Source organism: Phocoena sinus, chromosome 11, assembly GCF_008692025.1.
Source record: "Phocoena sinus isolate mPhoSin1 chromosome 11, mPhoSin1.pri, whole genome shotgun sequence".
Taxonomy (NCBI): Eukaryota; Metazoa; Chordata; class Mammalia; order Artiodactyla; family Phocoenidae; genus Phocoena; species Phocoena sinus.
In genome coordinates this window covers 4,093,925-4,106,221 of record NC_045773.1, presented here as the reverse complement: position 1 = coordinate 4,106,221, position 12,297 = coordinate 4,093,925, and the positions used below count along the sequence as shown (strand labels likewise).

The 12,297-nt window shown below is 37.1% G+C and overlaps 1 protein-coding gene and 1 non-coding gene across 2 annotated transcripts in view; one reads left to right on the top strand and one right to left on the bottom strand.

The window, feature by feature from the left end:
- The window catches only part of TMCC1 (transmembrane and coiled-coil domain family 1), a 164,218-nt gene that overhangs the window by 130,462 nt on the left and 21,459 nt on the right, over positions 1-12,297 (bottom strand).
- Positions 7,625-7,728, top strand: LOC116762946. Its single transcript, XR_004352374.1, has one exon. It is a non-coding gene; the product is annotated as a U6 spliceosomal RNA (small nuclear RNA).

Here is a 12,297-nt window from a genome sequence, read left to right as displayed (position 1 = left end):
AAACCAAGGAAACAGGGATCTTTTATTAACAGAGGAAGGAATTCTGACAAAAGGTGTGTGGTCTTACACAGCAATCAATTCAGACTACAGGAGAAGTGAGGGCTCCAGGAGCTATACCACCAAGAAAAAGATAAAACAGAAGAACATATGATGCTTTTGAAAGTATTGAGAGAAGATTTATAGTTCTTACAGAATCTGGAGATGACCCAATTACAGCTATAAAGAACAATAAAAATCGAAGCAATTAACTCCACAGACAACAAAAAATTGTATAAAAAGGGAAATGTAATCATATACTATAAGGTTAAGGTGTAAAAAATTTACATTGACACAATGTAAACAATATATTGAAATTTAACTAAAATCTTAGTAAGATGTGAGCAGGAGAGATAAGCCACATCATCACCTTCATCATAGGAAATCAACAGATGTTATCTAAAATAGAAAAAAATAGAATTAAGCATATTCCAGAATAAAAACTTAAAAGTTTAAATATGGTTGCCTGAGGAAAGTAGGAAATAGGATCAAGAGTTCCAGTCATTAGAACCTTGTACAGCATGGCTGTTTGATAAACATAAAAATTAAAATAAATTTTCCTTGGGTTAGATATACTGAAGAAAATACTTGTTTGTGAGAGCTCTGAGAACTTGAAAGATGGCAGTAAATGAGTCTATGGATACTTCTTCACAAAAAAACGTAAGGGAATTTCCTAGCGATCCAGTGGTTAGGACTCTACTCTCTCACTACCAAGGGCCCGGGGTTCGATCCCTGGACAGGGAACTGAAATCCCACAAGCTACATGGAGCAGCCAAAAAAAAAAAAAAGTAAAATAGCAGATTCGCAAGCAAGTAAAATATTTTATACTTCTATGTTGAAAAGCGGAAGTCTGTGACTTTTAAATTCTTGGTTTCAACAATTCTCTGAAGGACCAAAGACACAAACACATATTGAAATAAAATTAATTTTTTAAACATCATTTGTTCCTCTAGCTTATTGTTGGCCTAAAGTCACAATTCAGTCTTCCTTTATCAGAATGCTTTTCAGTGTTTCCAGCTGTGATTTTAAAAATGGTAACTAGGGGGCTTCCCTGGTGGCTCAGTGGTTGAGAGTCCGCCTGCTGATGCAGGGGACACGGGTTTGTGCCCCGGTCCGGGAAGATTCCACATGCCGCGGAGAGGCTGGGCCCGTGAGCCATGGCCACTGAGCCTGCGCGTCCAGAGCACAAAAAAATGGTACTAGGACAATACTGAATTGTGAAGCCAGAGACAGTAAATGACAAGAGATGCAAACTAACAGGAAGAAAAAAATCACAAGGGTACAAATCTTAAAGAAGAGAGATAAAAGACAGTATCTATAGAAAAATATATAATTAAAACATTCAAATTACACAAAAAAGAATGGCTTTTGTTATTTTTCACATTGAACATATGATATTGTGATTTATAATACATGTCTTGTGTCTGTGGTTCCTAGATCATGGCTCCCAAGACTCTTGGAATTCTTAAGGGTAAAAGCAATGGGAGCGTCTTGTTATAATATTTGGTGTTTCATCCTCAGTTCCTAAAATAGCTTCAGAGTATAAAGGTGAAATGGGTGTCTTATTATTCATAACAAGCCCCTTTCAACTACACCTGAATTTGTGCTAATGAGGTAACTTTTATAAAGCCCCTAGGTAACCTGGCGGCTAGTTACCAGGGGAACCAAACCATGTGATTTCAGTCCATCCCATCCCACCCAACCCAACCCCTACCCCAGGGAAGGAAGGAGGGACTAGAGATTACACTCAGTCACCAGAGGCCAACGATTTAATCTATCATGCCTATGTAATGAAGCTTCCATAAAAATCCCTGAACCACTGGATTTGGAGAGCTTCCAGGTTGGTGAACACACGGAGGTCCTGGGAGAGGGCAGGGAAGCTCTAAGTCTCATCCCACATACCTTTCCTTATGCATCTCTTCCATCTGGCTGTTCCTGAGTTACATCCTTTTGTAATAAAGCTGTAGTATAGTAAGTAAAATATTTTCTCAAGTTCTTTTATCCGTTCTAGTAAATTAATCAAACCCAAGGAGTGGGTCATGTGAAGGTTCTGGAACCAGCTGGTCAGAAGCACAGGTGACAACCTGGATTTGTGATTGGCGACAAAAGGGGAATGGGAGGCAGCCTTGTGGGACTTAGCCCTTGACTTGTGGGATCTGATGCTATCCTCAGATAGTGTCAGAATCGCATTAAATTGTAGGACACCCAGCTAGTGCTGCAGAGAATTGCTTGGTGTGGGGGGAAAAACCCCACACATTTGGTAACCAACAGTGAAGTGTTCTGTATGAGTAGTAAAGGAGAAACACATAGGAATGTTTTTTCCTTTATACAAACATCAATGTCTTTTGCAAAGATTTTTTGCCAGTTTCAAGGGTAGTTAATTTTTTTTAAACCTCATTTTTAGGTAAATCCCACTAAAAGTAAAAAAATAATTACCCAGTAAAGTTAGTCTGGATGTGACAAACTGTGTCTCATCTAAACGAGGAAACTGATTTATTTTATTCAATTGATTTTATTTAGTAAAACACTAGAGCCACAAATCCTCATAATGATGAAAACAAGATGTAAAAGTCGAGGGACCTAGAGTCTGTCATACAGAGTGAAGTAAGTCAGACAGAGAAAAACAATTACCGTATGCTAATGCACATATATGGAATTAAAAAAAACGGTACTGATGAACCTAGTGGCAGGGCAGGAATAAAGATGCAGATGTAGAGAACAGACTTGATGCAGATGTAGAGAACGGAGGGGAGAGAGGGAAGCTGGGACAAAGGGAGACAGTAGCACTGACATATACACACTATCAAATGTAAAATGGATGGCTAGTGGGAAGCTACTACATAGCACAGGGAGATCAGCTTGACACTTTGTGACCACCTAGAGGGGCGGGATAGGGAGGGTGGGAGGGAGGCTCAAGAGGGAGGGGATATGGGGATATATGTATACATATAGCTGATTCACTTTGTTGTACAGCAGAAACTAATACAACATTGTAAAGCAATTATATTCCAATGAAGATTTAAAAAAAAAAAGATGTAAAAAACTCAAGCTTATCTTGATCTCTGTACCAACCTACAAACCTCTGTATCCTAATGCAACAGAAGATAATGAGACAGAACTGTAAGCAGACAACAAGGAATACGTATCACAAACTAGTAGATAGACCCAAGGCAGGTAATTTATACTGTGGCCTAAATTCTCCTGAGCTATAATCAGATCATAAACCTTTATTCCCACTCTCACAAAGCTAAACTTCTGATAATTAGAAAATAGGCTGAATTCTATCTTTATGCAAAGAAACTTAAGCAAGGTCACCTTATACCCTAAGGCCCTCTGGGCAAACATTCCTAGGAAGAATATATTAATCTCACACATATTTATCTACTTAAACTTAATTTGATTCTATGTTCAGTGTAACTCATCACAATTCATGTAAAGACAAAGTATGATAACCAAGGAATATGGAAAATGGAAGAAACCTTATCAAAGAAACATTTTAAGTCGTAACAATCGCACTTAACAGTAACAAAATGGGGTAGATTATTTTCTTCAGCTGTTTTGCATTCTTGCATCAGAAAACAGTTCCAAGGAGTAGAAAACTTGGACCCTGTTCTTTTGCTAGAAGAATGTACAGTTGTGACCTGAACCATCTACAATCATTGAAAACAAGTCTAATGTTTTTGGAAAGCCTGTGGTGAGCTTAAGCCAGAAAGCAATGTTTAAGATATTCTAGTCCTACGGTGGTTATTTAAATGTGCATTTGCATAACTGCCTAACAGGAGACTTTTACTAATAAACCAAGAGTATGCTCCCTAAGATTGTATATGTTCTAATAAGCCTCTATTTTGGTAAAGTCCTAGAAAACATTTTCCACAGAGCATCCATATGGGGGAGGTTATACCAATCTTCAGTTCCTCTGAAGCACTAGTCCACTATTAAACTTCTTATAAAGAAATGCTCAGAAATAAATAGATCAGAATTAAGGCTCTCTTTCACTCTTACGGCCTTTCATTCATTTCGTGATTTTTACATTGTTAAGAGAAAAGTGCAGTTGAGATGCAAATCTTCTCAATAAATACAGGATCAGCCATTACGAAAAAAAAAATCTCAAGTTTTGGTGATTCCAGTATCACTTTTAGATTCACTGGTGCAGAAGGGCTTTTGCCTCTGTGTTAGCAATGAGAGAGAACAGGGTATTATATAAACCAGGAAAGAAGAAAACCACCACCACAACAGAAAAACTTCAGCAGGTACTCTATAGCACTGAAGTCACATTCACAATACTCAAATCAAGATATGTATAGTGAAGAAGTTGTAGGTTTACTGCTGACTTACCCTGGTTAGTTGGATTTCACAAACCAACCATCCGCTCACAGAAAACAAAAAAGGGAGTTTATGGAGAAGCTAAGGTTTTTGTTTTTAAGGTGACAGAGTTTTGAGGTTTAAAAGATGAAGCTGTTCAAGTTCTACCGCAGAACAGACTAACTTTAATGAAATAGTACTTATATATGCTACACGGAATTTAACAAATCGAAACATATTTACTAAGCTATCTGTGATACTATACACTTTAAAATATTTGCTCATCTATTCTAAACTTGTTTTCATTTCTCTCTCTTTGATATAATGAAGCAGAGTGAATGATAAAGTCCATTGTTGGAATCCCTCGTAGTTTATATATTTACTCTCCCATTTAGTCAGGCTATAGGCTTGAAAGAAACCTTAATATTTTTTCCTACGTAGAGGTGGCCTGAGAATCAGAAAACTTCAGATTTCTAAAGGTGACAGCAGAAGAGCTGAGCAGAGGTTTGGATGAAGTTCAACAACTTCCTAGCATACTCCTGAGCCAGATCTTCATTCACAGCCTAACTTCCCCGCAGTGTTTTAAATTTAAGTGCTCAACCTATGAATTCCTATCTGTAGTCCCAGAATCTTAGAAGAAATATCAGAAGTCGTTTCGTCCAACTCTCGATTGGAGTCGTGGATTTTTCCTACAACATGCATGATGTGTGGTTCTCCAGCCTTTGCCTGATCACCCCAAGGCAGCCTACCTCAAAACTGGACAGTTCTACTGTAAAATTTGTTCTTATATTGTACTAGTGTCATATTTCTCAGACAAGTACAAATGATTTCCATATTATCCAAAAATTCTTTAGAGGGAAATTATCCTGACTTTTAATTTTGGCCTAAATACAGGATACATGCACCCCAGCGTGTATACAAGACAATCAATGAGTCATGGAAAGAAAACATTATAACTTTCATTTATATTTTTTATTCATCCCTTTCATATCTATTTTTGTGTTATATGAGATACATAATATACAGGAACAACTATATAAAATATTAAAATACATAAAATATAAAAACGTTAGAGATACACTAAAAGGTGTGGGTGAGCAAAATAATTTGGAGGCCACTACTCTAGACAGTTAATGAACTTTCCATTATTTTTTTTAAAAATTAGGTCATAGGAGGCCTACCTATATGATAATGAATTTTTAATAGATATTAAATACTCATAAACAGTGTACCACCAACTATGTATAAATAAATGTTCAGCATCAGACCTTAAGGGCACCCAAATAATCTTTCAAAATATCAAAATAATAAAGTGACTTTCTTGGAAAAAGAGTGCAGAACTAGTGGCAAAGAAATGGACTATCCAACTCTCCATCAAGCTTACACCATGTGTGTGGCAATTGTGTACATGTACACATACACTCATACATACGTACAAACATACACACACGCCCAGAGGGGGGATAAAGACCTGTGAGGATATCTTTCATTATCCCTCCAACCTAAATCTAAAAATTCAAACTAAGTTAACTGAATTTATCTACCTTTAAAGGCCTAAGCTGGATTCTCCAAAATCTTAATATTGGAAGTGACCCCCAGAACATACCAAGGCCATTTCAATTAACATTGAAAATACTGTTATCCTTGAAATTAGTTTTCAAGTACATTACTGTTTAGAGCACACTATCAAAATGCTTTATTATTTGTTCATGTTGTCGTGAGTAGTATTCTAAAAAGGCAAGGGAATAATGAATGAGTCTTTGGAAAATCACTATATCTACCACCTTTAGAAAGACGGGCACATTTAAATTAAATTAGGTTTTCAGGGCTTCCCTGGTAGCGCAGTGGTTGAGAGTCCGCCAGCCGATGCAGGGGACATGGGTTCGTGCCCTGGTCCGGGAAGATCCCACATGCCGCGGAGAGGCTGGGCCCGTGAGCCGTGGCCACTGAGCCTGCGTGTCCGGAGCCTGTGCTCCGCAACGGGAGAGGCCACAACAGTGAGAGAACCGCGTACCGCAAAAAAAAAAAAAAAAAAAAATTAGGTTTTCACAGCACATTGTCTACTTTCTGTTATTTAAAACCAAAACAACCTTATTGACCAAAATAAAAATCCTGAAGTTATTTACCAACCACAGGGTCTCTGCAAAAGTTCAGAATTTGTGCCAACATTTGTTAAAAATTAGCTCCAAAACCAGATTGGTAATTAAAAATAAGACTTTGGGATTATTATTAGGGTTAACCAAGAAAATTATGTTTAAAATACACTGCAGCCAGTAAGAATCACTAGTACAATGCAGAATTAGCAATTTCATTAAATACTCTCAGCAGTACCAGAAGGTACCAACAGAGGGCCTCTAGAAATAGTGGTAGTAAAGCTTTCTAAAAACATCTTTCCCAAGTAAGCTAGGGAATGAATTAATTCCCTGGTACTGATTTTTGCTAAAAAGAAAGTTTAAGTTCAAATTAAATTGTCAACAACTGATTAAGACTCTAGCTCAGAAATTAAATCTGGGAATTTCTCTTAAACTAAAAAAATTCACCCCCAAACCAGGACAGCAATATTCAAATGTCAAATACTGCTTTCCAGATTACGACTTTGCACTGTAGGATCAAACTTTTCTAACAGTTTAAACAGAAGTGCCAGCTCTTCAGAATATTATTTTTTAAAAAATTATGTGACATCTAAGAAGATCATAAAATCACAAATATGGTGGAAAAGCAACATTTGCTATCTTACTATCCGGAAAATAAGTAAATTGCTAACAAGAATTTCTTCCTCTTAGGGCCCTACAGACCCAGACCAATCCATATCATCACTTCTGATTTTCTGAGAGATTATTACAATTTCAGAGGCTGAAATTTCTATTATTTTGAGCTGGGAATTTTTTTAAAAGACAAAACAAAAAGTTCACTAGAAAAGTCTTCTAACATTCTCAAAATTACTGAGCATCTATATTTTTAAAGCACTATCTACAAAATTTTCAACTGCTCTGAATTAAATTCTATGATTTTCACCAGGTGAAAATCAAAGATGATATGAAAAATAAGTCAAACTGCAAAAAGGAAAAACAGCTTCAAAATAGAGCTGTGTATATTAAAAGAAGCATATAAGACCTTAGAATTAGAAAAGCAATAGCTAAGCTCTAGTCACCACTGTAACCATATATGGACGTTGTATTTTGTTCTGGAGACCATCATTTAAGAATTACCGAAGAACTAGAACAACCAAGAGTTGATGGACCAGTGTGACTAAGTATTCAAAATTACAATGTGAAAGAACACCCTAGTGCTTGCTTCAGCAGCACATATACTAAAATTGGAACACAGAGTGCAGTAACACGGCCCCTGAACAAGGATGACATTCAAATTCGTGAAGCGCTCCATATTTTTCATGGGCCTCTAGGGTCCTTAGTGAATTGTTTAAACCACAAATTTAAATCTGTGACTGCCAAGAATCTTCCTGATTTGGAGCTTCCTGGTAGAGCCCAGGGAGATTCCAAATTCATTTGGCAGCCCAGAATCTCATGGCTAGAAGGCCATTCTTTAGGTCAGTTTTCTCTTTGAGCTATCTCCTCCAGGCCTTACTGATGGCTACAAGATTTTTCTTGGCAAGACCCACAGCAGCAAAGGGTAGTGGTCAAAAGCATGACTTTTGGAGCTAGAAAGACTTGGTTCTGATATCCAATAAACTTCTTACCAGTTGTGTGAACTTGACAATCTCTTCAACCTCAATTTTTTGTTTCCTCACTTATGATATAGAGATAACTTCACAGTACAGTGTTTGCGAGGATTCACTACTGCATTCTACACTTAGAATGCTTGGATGAAAAAATATTTGTTGAATTAAAAACTAAAAAAGAATATCCCAAGGACTAGGGATTATTAGCCTCTAGAAGGGACTATTCAGAGACAACACACTGCGAAAGCAATTCATACCTGCAGAGGCAGTACACATTCTGATTGGCCCTAACTGGAGAAATACAAGGAACCAGATTTTGGTTTAACATGTTAGATTTGCCTAACAGAGGCATCCACAAGTAGAATGGGCTTCTTTGGGAGCCCAGACAACCACCTGGGGAGAATGTTACCAAGCTAAATGACTGCAGAAGTACCCCCCAATTTAAGATGTTGTGTTAATTCAAGGCTTAAAAAGAGAAGTAGAACTTTCTTAGGACAATGCTCCAGCACTCTTGCCTTACCCCTCCAGATGGCTATAGAAACGTGGCAGGGCAGAGGATGGCAAGAAAAAAACACAATTAAAAATAATCATTGCTACTAACTGCCATGTTACCTGCCACCAGTCAGATTACCTGGAGGCAAAGATAAATCAGTCAATTACTTCTCATTTCCTTTCTTTTTTTTTGCATTATGTGGGCCTCTCTCTGTTGTGGCCTCTCCTGTTGCGGAGCACAGGCTCTGGACGTGCAGGCTCAGCGGCCATGGCTCACGGGCCTAGCCGCTCCACGGCATGTGGGATCTTCCCGGACCAGGGCACAATCCCGCGTCCCCTGCATCGGCAGGCAGACTCTCAACCACTGCACCACCAGGGAAGCCCCTCATTTCCTACTTTTAAAACAGTGGAGGTTATTAAGACTGTGGTTACTTTTGGACTTCGAGCAATTTCACTGTGGCCTTTTGACATAGATATGAAAATGAGAAACACTTCTTTCTTTTAGTTAAATTCCTACTTTATTCATTTCTAATATAAGAGCTGATTATCAGACTTCAAATCTTGTTTTAATTTAATCATTAAGACCAACTGTTTAATTTTTTTCCTTAGGTGTTTCAGGAAAATTAGTCTACTTAGATGTACCTTCCAACTGGTTGGGAGGTTACCAATTTTTTGGCAGTCTAGAGCCTTCTAAGATTTTCTACACTCTATGCCCTTATATTATACTCTTCACACTAAGTACATGATAACAAACTTACAATACTAAGGCACCTGTGCTCAGTAGAGTCGAGCAAGTGACTTAGACTCAGCCATGTACTAGCTCACTAGTCTTAGGCAAATTTAAAATTTTCCCTAAGCCCTACTTACCTCATTTGTAAAAAAGGAGATCAGACCTACCTCAAAAAGCTGACATGCAACTTAAATTACACAATGTGGATGTGTAATTTAAATTACACAAGATACTAAAAAAGCTGAGTATGATCCCATACAACAATATTAAAACAAAGTCACTTCCATAAAACATTCTTGCAAAGACTACTACCAACTTACACAGAAAAGATTCTCAATTATCAAATGAGTCATTAAAACTCAGTATTCTTGGGTTTCCCTGGTGGCGCAGTGGTTAAGAATCCTCCTGCCAATGCAGGGGACATGGGTTCGAGCCCTGGTCCGGGAAGATCCCACATGCCGCAGAGCAACTAAGTCCATGAGCCACAACTACTGAGCCTGTGTGCCGCAACTACTGAAGCCCGTACGCCTAAAGCCTGTGCTCCGCAACAAGAGAAGCCACCACAATGAGAAACCCGTGCACTACAACACAGAGTAGCCCCCGCTCGCCACAACTAAAGAAAGCTCAGGTGCAGCAACGAAGACCCAATGCAGCAAAAAAAAAAAAAACCCTCAGTAGTCTCAGGGCAGGTTTCTTGGTATCTTAAGGCCATAAGAAAGATGATAAAGGATAGTTCTCACCTTCATCCCTTAACTATAATTCTGCAAATTATGTTATGGTTAATATTAGACTTTAAGTATGAACTCTCTTTTCCACCCCAGTCTCAACCTCACAATGCAGAAATAGCTCCATGGAAGCTATTTAACTGCCTATCTAACTAAATAGAAGACGCCTTATTTTACATACTATATATAATTAATACACTTTTCCTTATTATTTTATTTAGATATCTGAGAGTCCAGAATGTCATTACTCATATTTTAATTATAAACAGTATTAAAATAACTCTAGAGAATCATTACAGTATTCTATTTCCATCGTTACTGTAAAAGATGACAAGAGTTATTTAAAAGTATTAACATAAGAAACCAAACAAGGGTAGTGTTGAAATCAGCCTTTGTCACTGCTCTTAGATTTCTGTCCTCATTCAAAAAGCTTATCTAAGTTACCAATGTTTGGAAAAAGGAAAAACTTTCTTGTCCCCTTTTCTTGTCCCCTACATGGCAGAACTGGTGCTCTTCGATTCTTTGACATAGTCAACAGGATAAAGAGGCGAGAATGCTGAACACAGAATCAGAAGGAACCCAGGGATCTGGTCCTGATATCACTCATAACTTAGCTGCATTACCTCAGGCAGGTTTTAACATTTTTGGACCTGTAAAATGAGGAGCCTGATTAGGATTAGCCCAAAGGCTGAACAGTCTCTGAGTCTTTGCTAATCACCTGGCAATAGCCAGTGATCTTTTGACTGAAAATCATTTGTGTTGCAAGGGACTCATTTTGTAACTGAAGGTTTCTAAATTCTTAGCTTCCTTGTTATTACAATATCGAAATCTGTGTCAGGGCTCCTCACTCTAGTAAGATGTTACCGTGATAAAATAAAATGTAATTGTCAGTTCTTAATAAATATTTGACTTGATCTTGGGTTGAAGATATGAATATTTTTATAATATATAAACCAATAAATCCTTGCTAATCCTTTTTACAAAGGAATTTGTCATAATATTAATTTTTGAAATCAAACATATTTTATATATTTTAAATGATTCTATTTAGGAAAAAAAAGATGTTTTTAAAGTCTAACTATACATAAAATGAGAGACACAAATTAATGCATAATAAATATACGCTGACCCTGAAGTATGAAAGCTCAAAAGTGAAATCCGGTCTGCTCCCACTGACTGACAAGATCACAGGACATAATGAGGTAACATCAAAATAAGTCAGTTTTTAACAAACACTTACTAAAGCCCAATATTATGGTAACTGGCCAAAGTTGCCTATCTTTCTTTAGATAAAATGCTGTACTATGATCGCTGAAGAAAAACCAATCTGTTCTAGTGATTATCTTCTATAATACACGATCCTTGTCTGTCCTTCTGCCTGTTTATTTACCTATAAGTCTTTGGAAGCTAACAGTCACAAGACAAATCCTTGCATCAGTGTTCTGGATAAACAGAAGAGTAGTGGACTTTGAGTGCTAAAATTCTCCCCCACTCCTAAGATTCAAGGCTATTGGTAAAGTACTCAAATCCCTCGTGAATAAAAGGGGAAAGCAGAAGTTAAGTCACATACTACAATACATTCCTTTACAGGTCTAATTACTCTCAAGACTCTATTTATTTTGCAATATAAAGGAAAAGGAGGTTAAATTTAACTTAAAGAGTGAACTTGACTTTGCATTATGTTGAGCGTTCTCACAAAAGCTGCTGCTTGGAACAGAAGGAATACAACTCAGATTTAAAAAACAAAACCAAACAAAACTTGAGGAGGCATCCCTATGATGATAACTGTGCATGATAAACTTAGCAAGGTCAAAAACATCCTATCTATACCTTCAATTCCACTCTTAGGACAACCATATTAAAAGTCAACATAGGATCATTAAGGATAATAAACATATCTTTTGGGTCACTACATAAATATACTATATTAAAAGAAACATACACATTCTGGACATCTAAGCTAGGGTCAATAAACATAAAAGTTACTTCCTTTGGCACGCAAGTTTTGTTCTATAAAGTACCTTTACTGGAGAACAACTAAAAAGCCAAAATACATCTTCATCTCTAACTTATTCCTACTTTTGCATTCCCATATGATTCCCTTGATAGGGAATAAAATATTCCCTTAACAGCATCAGCTACCTAACTGACACTAAATACACAAAAAAGAGAGATCTGTATTGGTTTTCATTTAAAAACTACAATTTTCAACTGTTTTTAAGGAAAACAGACATTACTTTACTAGTTCTCCCAAGCATATCTTTGGGTTTTAAATTTTGTTTGTCTTTAACTATTTTAAATTCTAACATTGTCATTAAATTCTACCTACTCTA